This window comes from Nomascus leucogenys, chromosome 11 (assembly GCF_006542625.1).
Source record: "Nomascus leucogenys isolate Asia chromosome 11, Asia_NLE_v1, whole genome shotgun sequence".
Taxonomy (NCBI): Eukaryota; Metazoa; Chordata; class Mammalia; order Primates; family Hylobatidae; genus Nomascus; species Nomascus leucogenys.
This window is the reverse complement of record NC_044391.1, coordinates 64,568,140-64,576,008: the sequence shown is the minus strand read 5'-3', so window position 1 is coordinate 64,576,008 and position 7,869 is coordinate 64,568,140.

Below are 7,869 nucleotides of genomic sequence, written 5' to 3'. Positions count from 1 at the left end.
CCAACTCTTTGCTATTGTGAATAGTGCCGCAATAAACATACGTGTGCATGTGTCTTTATAGCAGCATGATTTATAGTCCTTTGGGTATATACCCAGTAATGGGATGGCTGGGTCAAATGGTATTTCTAGTTCGAGATCCCTGAGGAATCGCCACACTGACTTCCACAATGGTTGAACTAGTTTACAGTCCCACCAACAGTGTAAAAGTGTTCCTATTTCTCCACATCCTCTCCAGCACCTGTTGTTTCCTGATTTTTTAATGATGGCCATTCTAACTGGTGTGAGATGGTATCTCACTGTGGTTTTGATTTGCATTTCTCTGATGGCCAGTGATGATGAGCATTTCTTCATGTGTTTTCTGGCTGCATAAATGTCTTCTTTTGAGAAGTGTCTGTTCATGTCCTCTGCCCACTTTTTGATGGGGTTGTTTGTTTTTTTCTTGTAAATTTGTTTGAGTTCGTTATAGATTCTGGATATTAGCCCTTTGTCAGATGAGTAGGTTGCAAAAATTTTCTCCCATTCTGTAGGTTGCCTGTTCATTCTGATGATAGTTTCTTTTGCTGTGCAGAAGCTCTTTAGTTTAATGAGATCCCATTTGTCGATTTTGGCTTTTGTTGCCATTGCTTTTGGTGTTTTAGACATGAAGTCCTTGCCCACGCCTATGTCCTGAATGGTATTGCCTAGGTTTTCTTGTAGGATTTTAATGGTTTTAGGTCTAACATATAAGTCTTTAATCCATCTTGAATTAATTTTTGTATAAGGTGTAAGGAAGGGATCCAGTTGCAGCTTTCTACATATGGCTAGCCAGTTTTCCCAGCACCATTTATTAAATAGGGAATCCTTTCCCCATTTCTTGTTTTTGTCAGGTTTGTCAAAGATCAGATAGTTGTAGCTATGCGGCATCATTTCTGAGGGCTCTGTTCTGTTCCATTGATCTATGTCTCTGTTGTGGTACCAGTACCATGCTGTTTGGTTACTGTAGCCTTGTAGTATAGTTTGAAGTCAGGTAGCGTGATGCCTCCAGCTTTGTTCTTTTGGCTTAGGATTGACTTGGCGATGCGGGCTCTTTTTTGGTTCCATATGAACTTTAAAGTAGTTTTTTCCAATTCTGTGAAGAAAGTCATTGGTAGCTTGATGGGGATGGCATTGAATCTATAAATTACCTTGGCAGTATGGCCATTTTCACGATATTGATTCTTCCAACCCATGAGCATGGAATGTTCTTCCATTTGTTTGTATCCTCTTTTATTTCATTTAGCAGTGGTTTGTAGTTCTCCTTGAAGAGGTCCTTCACATCCCTTGTAAGTTGGATTCCTAGGTATTTTATTCTCTTTGAAGCAATTGTGAATGGGAGTTCACTCATGATTTGGCTCTCTGTTTGTCTGTTATTGGTGTACAAGAATGCTTGTGATTTTTGTACATTAATTTTGTATCCTGAGACTTCGCTGAAGTTGCTAATCAGCTTAAGGAGATTTTGGGCTGAGACAATGGGGTTTTCTAGATATACAATCATGTCATCTGCAAACAGGGACAATTTGACTTCCTCTTTTCCTAATTGAATACTTTTATTTCCTTCTCCTGCCTGATTGCTCTGGCCAGAACTTCCAGCACTATGTTGAACAGGAGCGGTGAGAGAGGGCATCCCTGTCTTGTGCCAGTTTTCAGAGGGAATGCTTCCAGTTTTTGCCCATTCAGTATGATATTGGCTGTGGGTTTGTCGTAGATAGCTCTTATTATTTTGAGATACGTCCCATCAATACCTAATTTATTGAGAGTTTTTAGCATGAAGGGTTGTTGAATTTTGTCAAAGGCCTTTTCTGCATCTATTGAGATAATCATGTGGTTTTTGTCTTTGGTTCTGTTTATATGTTGGATTACATTTATTGATTTGCGTATGTTGAACCAGCCTTGCATCCCAGGGATGAAGCCCACTTGATCATGGTGGATAAGCTTTTTGATGTGCTGCTGGATTCGGTTTGCCAGTATTTTATTGAGGATTTTTGCATCAATGTTCATCAAGGATATTGGTCTGAAATTCTCTTTTTTGGTTATGTCTCTGCCAGGTTTTGGTATCAGGACGATGCTGGCTTCATAAAATGTGTTAGGGAGGATTCCCTCTTTTTCTATCGATTGGAATAGTTTCAGAAGGAATGGTACCAGTTCCTCCTTGTACCTCTGGTAGAATTCGGCTGTGAATCCATCAGGTCCTGGACTCTTTTTGGTTGGTAAGCTATTGATTATTGCCACAATTTCAGAGCCTGTTATTGGTCTATTCAGAGATTCAACTTCTTCCTGGTTTAGTCTTGGGAGGGTGTATTTGTTGAGGAATTTATCCATTTCTTCTAGATTTTCTAGTTTATTTGCATAGAGGTGTTTGTAGTATTCTCTGATGGTAGATTGTATTTCTGTGGGATCGGTGGTGATATCCCTTTTTCGTTTTTTATTGCATCTATTTGATTCTTCTCTCTTTTCTTCTTTATTAGTCTTGCTAGGGTCCATCAATTTTGTTGATCTTTTCAAAAAACCAGCTCCTGGATTCATTAATTTTTTGAAGGGTTTTTTGTGTCTCTATTTCCTTCAGTTCTGCTCTGATTTTAGTTATTTCTAGCCTTCTGCTAGCTTTTGAATGTGTTTGCTCTTGCTTTTCTAGTTCTTTTAATTGTGATGTTAGGGAGTCAATTTTGGATCTTTCCTGCTTTCTCTTGTGGGCATTTAGTGCTATAAATTTCCCTCTACACACTGCTTTGAATGTGTCCCAGAGATTCTGGTATGTTGTGTCTTTGTTCTCGTTGGTTTCAAAGAACATCTTTATTTCTGCCTTCATTTCATTATGTACCCAATAGTCATTCAGGAGCAGGTTGTTCAGTTTCCATGTAGTAGAGCGGTTTTGAGTGAGTTTCTTAATCCTGAGTTCTAGTTTGATTGCACTGTGGTCTGAGAGACAGTTTGTTATAATTTCTGTTCTTTTACATTTGCTGAGGAGAGCTTTACTTCCAACTATGTGGTCAATTTTGGAATAGGTGTGGTGTGGTGCTGAAAACAATGTATATTCTGTTGACTTGGGGTGGAGAGTTCTGTAGATGTCTATTAGGTCCACTTTATGTAGAGCTGAGTTCAATTCCTGGATATCCTTGTTAACTTTCTGTCTCGTTGATCTGTCTAATGCTGACAGTGGGGTGTTAAAATCTCCCATTATTATTGTGTGGGAGTTTAAGTCCCTTTGTAGGTCACTCAGGACTTGCTTTATGAATCTGGGTGCTCCTGTGTTGGGTGCATATATATTTAGGATAGTTAGCTCTTCTTGATGAATTGATCCCTTTACCATTATGTAATGGCCTTCTTTGTCTCTTTTGATCTTTGTTGGTTTAAAGTCTATTTTATCAGAGACTAGGATTGCAACCCCTGCCTTTTTTTGTTTTCCAGTTGCTTGATAGATCTTCCTCCATCCCTTTATTTTGAGTCTATGTGTGTCTCTGCACGTGAGATGGGTTTCCTGAATACAGCACACTGATGGGTCCTGACTCCTTCTCCAGTTTGCCAGTCTGTGTCTTTTGATTGGAGCATTTAGCCCATTTACATTTAACGTTAATATTGTTATGTGTGAATCTGATCCTGTCATTATGATGTTAGTTGGTTATTTTGCTCGTTAGTTGCTATAGTTTCTTCCTAGCCTCGATGGTCTTTACAATTTGGCATGTTTTTGCAGTGGCTGGTACCGGTTGTTCCTTTCCATGTTTAGTGCTTCCTTCAGGAGCTCTTTTAGGGCAGGCCTGGTGGTGACAAAATCACTCAGCGTTTGCTTGTCTGTAAAGTGTTTTATTTCTCCTTCACTTATGAAGCTTAGTTTGGCGGGATAGGAGATTCTGGGTTGAAAATTCTTTTCTTTAAGAATGTTGAATATCGGCCCCCACTCTCTTCTGGCTTGTAGAGTTTCTGCTGAGAGATCAGCTGTTAGTCTGATGGGCTTCCCTTTGTGGGTAACCCGACCTTTCTCTCTGGCTGCCCTTAACATTTTTTCCTTCATTTCAACTTTGGTCAATCTGACAATTATGTGTCTTGGAGTTGCCCTTCTTGAGGAGTATCTTTGTGGCGTTCTCTGTATTTCCTGAATCTGAATGCTGGCCTGCCTTGCTAGATTGGGGAAGTTCTCCTGGATAATATCTTGCAGAGTGTTTTCCAACTTGGTTCCATTCTCCTCATCATTTTCAGGTACACCAATCAGACGTAGGTTTGGTCTTTTCACATAGTCCCAAATTTCTTGGAGGCTTTGTTCATTTCTTTTTATCCTTTTTTCTCTAAACTTCCCTTCTCTTTTCATTTCATTAATTTCATCTTCCATCAGCGATACCCTTTCTTCCAGTTGATCGCATCTGCTACTGAGGCTTCTGCAATCTTCGCGTAGTTCTCGAAACTTGGCTTTCAGCTCCATCGGCTCCTTGAAGCCCTTCTCTCCATTGGTTATTCTAGTTATCCATTCTTCTAATTTTTTTTCAAAGTTTTTAACTTCTTTGCTGTTGTTTTGAATTTCCTCTCGTAGCTCAGAGTAGTTTGATCGTCTGAAGCCTTCTTCTCTCAACTCATCAAAGTCATCCTCCATCCAGCTTTGTTCCGTTGCTGGTGAGGAACTGCGTTCCTTTGGAGGAGGAGAGGTGCTCTGTTTTTTAGAGTTTCCAGTTTTTTTGGTCTGTTTTTTCCCCATCTTTGTGGTTTTATCTACTTTTTGTCTTTGATGATGGTGATGTACAGATGGGTTTTTGGTGTGGATGTCCTTTCTGTTTGTTAGTTTTCCTTCTACCAGACAGGACCCTCAGCTGCAGGTCTGTTGGAGTTTACTAGAGGTGCACTCCAGACCCTGTTTGGCTGGGTGTCAGCAGCGGTGGCTGCAGAACAGCGGATTTTCGTGAGACCACAAATTCAGCTGTCTGATAGTTCCTCTGAAAGTTTTGTCTCAGAGAAGTACTGGGTTGAATGAGGTGTCAGTCTGTCCCTACTGGGGGGGTGCTTCCCAGTTAGGCTGCTCAGGGGTGAGGGACCCGCTTTAGGAGGCAGTCTGACCGTTCTCAGATCTCCAGCTGCATGCTGGGAGAACCACTACTCTCTTCAAAGCTGTCAGTCAGACAGGGACAGACAGGGACATTTAAGTCTGTGGAAGTTCTTGCCGAGTTTTTGTTTGTCTGTGCCCTGCCCCCAGAGGTGGAGCCTACAGAGACAGGCAGGCCTCCTTGAGCTGTGGTGGGCTCCACCCAGTTCGAGCTTCCTGGCTGCTTTGTTTACCTAAGCAAGCCTGGGCAATGGCGGGCGCCCCTCCCCCAGCCTCGCTGCCGCCTCGCAGCTTGATCTCAGACTGCTGTGCTAGCAATTAGTGAGACTCCGTGGGCATAGGACCCTCCGAGCCAGGTGCGGGACACAATCTCCTAGTGTGCCGTTTTCCAGGCCCGTTGGAAAAGCGCAGTTAGGGTGGGACTGACCCGATATTCCAGGTGCCGTCTGCTTCCCCTTTCTTTGACTAGGAAAGGGAACTCCCTGACCCCTTGCGCTTCCCGAGTGAGTCAATGCCTCGCCCTGCTTCGGCTCGCGCACAGTGCGCTTCACCGCCTGTCCTGCACCCACTGTTAGGCACTCCCTAGTGAGATGAAACCAGTACCTCAAGCAGAAATGCAGAAATCACCCGTCTTCTGTGTCACTGGGGCTGGGAGCTGGAGACCGGAGCTGTTCCTATTCGGCCATCTTGGCTCCACCCCTATTTAATCACCTTTATCATTTTTTATTGCATCTATTTGATTCTTCTCTCTATTCTTCTTTATTAGTCTTGCTAGCAGTCTATCAATTTTGTTCATCTTTTCAAAAAACCAGCTCCTGGATTCATTAATTTTTGGAAGGGTTTTTTGTGTCTCTATTTCCTTCAGTTCTGCTCTGATCTTAGTTATTTCTTGCCTTCTGCTAGCTTTTGAATGTGTTTACTCTTGCTTTTCTAGTTCTTTAATTGTGATGTTAGGGTGTCAATTTTGGATCTTTCCTGCTTTCTCTTGTGGGCATTTAGTGCTATAAATTTCCCTCTACACACTGCTTTGAATGTGTCCCAGAGATTCTGGTATGTTGTGTCTTTGTTCTTGTTGGTTTCAAAGAACATCTTTATTTCTGCCTTCATTTCGTTATGTACCCAATAGTCATTCAGGAGCAGGTTGTTCAGTTTCCATGTAGTTGAGCGGTTTTGAGTGAGTTTCTTAATCCTGAGTTCTAGTTTGATTGCACTGTGGTCTGAGAGACAGTTTGTTATAATTTCTGTTCTTTTACATTTGCTGAGGTGAGCTTTACTTCCAACTATGTGGTCAATTTTGGAATAGGTGTGGTGTGGTGCTGAAAAAAATGTATATTCTGTTGATTTGGGGTAGAGAGTTCTGTAGATGTCTATTAGGTCCACTTGGTGCAGAAGGTGAGTTCAATTCCTGGGTATCCTTGTTAACTTTCTGTCTCATTGATCTGTCTAATGTTGACAGTGGAGTGTTAAAGTCTCCCATTATTATTGTGTGGCAGTCTAATTCTCTTTGTAGGTCACTCAGGACTTGCTTTATGAATCTGGGTGCTCCTGTATTGGGTGCATATATATTTAGGATAGTTAGCTCTTCTTGTTGAATTGATCCCTTTACCATTATGTAATGGCCTTCTTTGTCTCTTTTGATCTTTGTTGGTTTAAAGTCTATTTTATCAGAGAGTAGGATTGCAACTCCTGCCTTTTTTTGTTTTGCATTTGCTTGGTAGATCTTCCTCCATCTCTTTATTTTGAATCTATGTGTGTCTCTGCACATGAGATGGGTTTCCTGAATACAGCACACTGATGGGTCTTGACTCCTTATCCAATTTGCCAGTCTGTGTCTTTTAATTGGAGCATTTAGCCCATTTACATTTAAAGTTAATATTATTATGTGTGAATTTGATCCTGTCATTATGATGTTAGCTGGTTATTTTGCTCATTAGTTGATACAGTTTCTTTCTAGCCTCGACGGTCTTTACAATTTGCCATGTTTTTGCAGTGGCCGGTACCGGTCGTTCCTTTCCATGTTTAGTGCTTCCTTCAGGAGCTCTTTTAGGGAAGGCCTGGTGGTGACAAAATCTCTCACCATTTGCTTGTCTGTAAAGGATTTTATTTCTCCTTCACTTATGAAGCTTAGTTTGGATGGATATGAAATTCTGGGTTGAAAATTCTTTTCTTTAAGAATGTTGAATATTGGCCCCCACTCTCTTTTGGCTTGTAGAGTTTCTGTCGAGAGATCAGCTGTTAGTCTGATGGGGTTCCCTTTGTGGGTAACCCAACCTTTCTCTCTGGCCGCCCTTAACATTTTTTCCTTCATTTCAACTTTGGTGAATCTGACAATTATGTGTCTTGGAGTTGCTCTTCACGAGGAGTATCTTTGGGGCATTCTCTGTATTTCCTGAATCTGAATGTTGGCCTGCCTTGCTAGATTGGGGAAGTTCTCCTGGATAATATCTTGCAGAGTGTTTTCCAACTTGGTTCCATTCTCCCCACCACTTTCAGGTACACCAATCAGATGTAGGTTTGGTCTTTTCACATAGTCCCATATTTCTTGGAGGCTTTGTTCATTTCTTTTTAGTCTTTTTTCTCTAAACTTCCCTTCTTGCTTCATTTCATTCATTTCATCTTCCATCACTGATACCCTTTCTTCCAGTTGATCGCACCAGCTACTGAGGCTTCTGCAGTCTTCACGTAATTCTCAAGCCTTGGCTTTCAGCTCCATCAGCTCCTTTAAGCACTTCTCTGCATTGGTTATTTTAGTTAAACATTTGTCTAATTTTTTTTCAAAGTTTTTAACTTCTTTGCCATTGGTTAGAATTTCCTCCTGTAGCTCGGAG